This window comes from Egretta garzetta, unplaced genomic scaffold (genome assembly GCF_000687185.1).
Source record: "Egretta garzetta isolate BGI_Z169 unplaced genomic scaffold, ASM68718v1 scaffold145, whole genome shotgun sequence".
Lineage (NCBI taxonomy): Eukaryota > Metazoa > Chordata > Aves > Pelecaniformes > Ardeidae > Egretta > Egretta garzetta.
Genome location: NW_009259687.1, coordinates 603,046 through 605,488, shown reverse-complemented (window position 1 = coordinate 605,488; position 2,443 = coordinate 603,046).

The window sequence follows — 2,443 nt, the reverse complement described above, 5'->3', positions numbered from 1 at the left end:
GCAGTGTATCCATCCATCCACCACTCTCCAGGTGATTGGATGCTGGACAGACAGCTGGACAGATGCTGTCAGCCCAAAACACACATGAGAAAGCCCTTTGTAAGGGGCTAACCTGGCTGGGGCTACCCTGAAATCCCATCAAGCCTGGTCTGGTCTCCATGGCTGGCCCTGCTTGGGGCTTGTTACCTGATGCTTTATCAGGAGGGAAACTGAGGCATGGGGGGGGACACGTCCCCTGTGTCCAGCTGAGTCCCTGTGGATGGCATTAAGCCAAGCAAGCCCAGCTCAGTGCCCACCTGGCCTCGCTCGCTGCTCAGGCTCGTTAGCAATTGCTATTTCACGCAGGGGGCTGAGCAGGCTCCAGCAAGCCCTGCTGGTGGGAGGGCTGCTGGGGCACCCTGTGCCCCGCTGGGTGTGAGACATTAGTTTAGGTTCCCCCCACCTATTCCCAAGCAAATGCTTTGTTAGCATTGTGGGCTAATTTGCCTCCTCCGAGCACACAGCAGCTGCCTGTGCTGCCTTACTGGGGCCCGGGGTAGGAGGGTCCCAATGCAGGGGAGGCCGTGCCCACAGTGAGCCCGGGCACTAAATTATCCTGGAGGATGCCAAGGCCCAGGATCATCGGCAGGGTGGGAATTCAGCAGCTGAACGCTCACAGTGCTAACACGAACTGGGAGAGGCATGGGGCTGTGTATTGGGTTTGCGCGGCAAGGTTTTGGTAGTGGCAGGGGGCTACGGGGGTGGCTTTTGTGAGAAGCTGCCAGAACTTCCCCTGGGTCGGATAGAGCCCATGCCAGCCAGCTCCAAGATGGACGCGCTGCTGGCCAAGGCGAAGCCCATCAGTGGCAGTGGTAGTGCAGCTGGGGTAACGTATTTAAGAAGGAGGGGGAAAAAAGTGTGCAATTGCAGCTGGAGAGAGGAGAGGATGTGAGAGGAGCAGCCAGCCCTGCAGTCCCCCAGGCCAGTGCCAAAGGAGGAGGAGGAGCTCCAGGCGTCGGAGCAGAGATTCCCCCGAAGCCCCTGGGGCAGCCCATGGTGGGGCAGGCGGGGGCCCCGCCGGCCAGGGAAGCCCGGGCTGGAGCAGGCTCCTGGCAGGACCTGTGGCCTTGTGGGGACCCATGCTGGAGCCATCTGCTCCTGAGGGACTGCACCCCATGGGAAGGAGGGACCCACGCTGGAGCAGTTTGTGAGGAGCTGCAGCCCGTAGGAAGGACCCCCGCTGGGGAAGTTCATGGAGGACTGTCTGCCGTGGGAGGGAACCCACACCGGAGCAGGGCCAGTGCGAGGAGTCCTCCCCTGAGGAGGAAGGAGCGGCAGCGACAGCCTGTGATGGATGGACCCCAACACATATTCCCGTCCCCCTGTGCCGCTCAGGGGGAGGAGGGAGAGAAAATTGGGAGTAAACTTAAGCCTGGGAAGAAGGGAGGGGTGTTGGGGAATGAGTTTTAAGATTCAGGGTTTTTTTATTCTCTCCTACTCTGATTTGATTGGTAATAAATTAAACTGATTTCCCCAAGTTGAGTCTGTTTTGTCCATGACAGTAACTGGCAAATGATCTCTCCCTGCCCTTATCTCGACTCACGATATATTTCCTCTCCCCTGTCCAGCTGAGGAGGGGAGTGATAGAGCGGCTTGGTGGCACCTGGCACCCAGCAAGGGTCAACCCACCACAGAGCAGAGCGTGCAGCTCTTCCTCAAAGGGAGGGGTGCTCGGTGCAGGCATCATGGCCGGGTCCTGACAGCAGGCTTGTGCCTGGCTCCCGTGCTCCCCTGGGCACGGGCAAGCAGCTGGGAGGGGGACAGAGGACCTCGGGGGTGACTGCTTACGGCCGCTTTCCTGCTCTCAGCCTCCCAGGGCCAAGTGACTGCGGAGGAGCGGTGTTCCCTGTGCTCTGGGGAAGGGGATGCTCGGGGTCCATCCGGGCTGCGTATGGGGATGGGGACAGCAGGGAGGTGGCGGGGCCCTGCCAGGCAGAAGGGACATGGAAATGTCATCAGGCTCGTCCTGCTGTGGTCAGGCCAGGCCCTCCTGGAGAGCCAGAAAATCCAGCCCTGGCTCCCTAATGGGGCTCGTATGGGCGATGCTGGGGAGCGGCCAAACCCCAGGCTGCGGCGCCAGGCGCTGGGGAAGCGAGTGGAGCAGCCTGTGGCTCGTCCTTTGATTTTCCCCACGGCTGGGAACAATTGAGAGTGAGAGCAAGTATTTACATATTTGCCAAAAATTATTTTCAGGGTGGGGGGATTGTGTGCAGCTGGGATGGGGCCACTGTTGGGAGAGGGGCAATATGATGGGGGTCTTAATTCGCATTAGGGGGCAGCGGTCCCCCTTCGGGAGAGGGATGAAGGCTCAGCCCCTCACTTGGAGAGGCTCGGTGGCAGTTGGGCTCACACCGCCCGACAGGCAGCTGCTGCAGGGAAGGGCTGTGAGGGGGAAAGGGTGAAA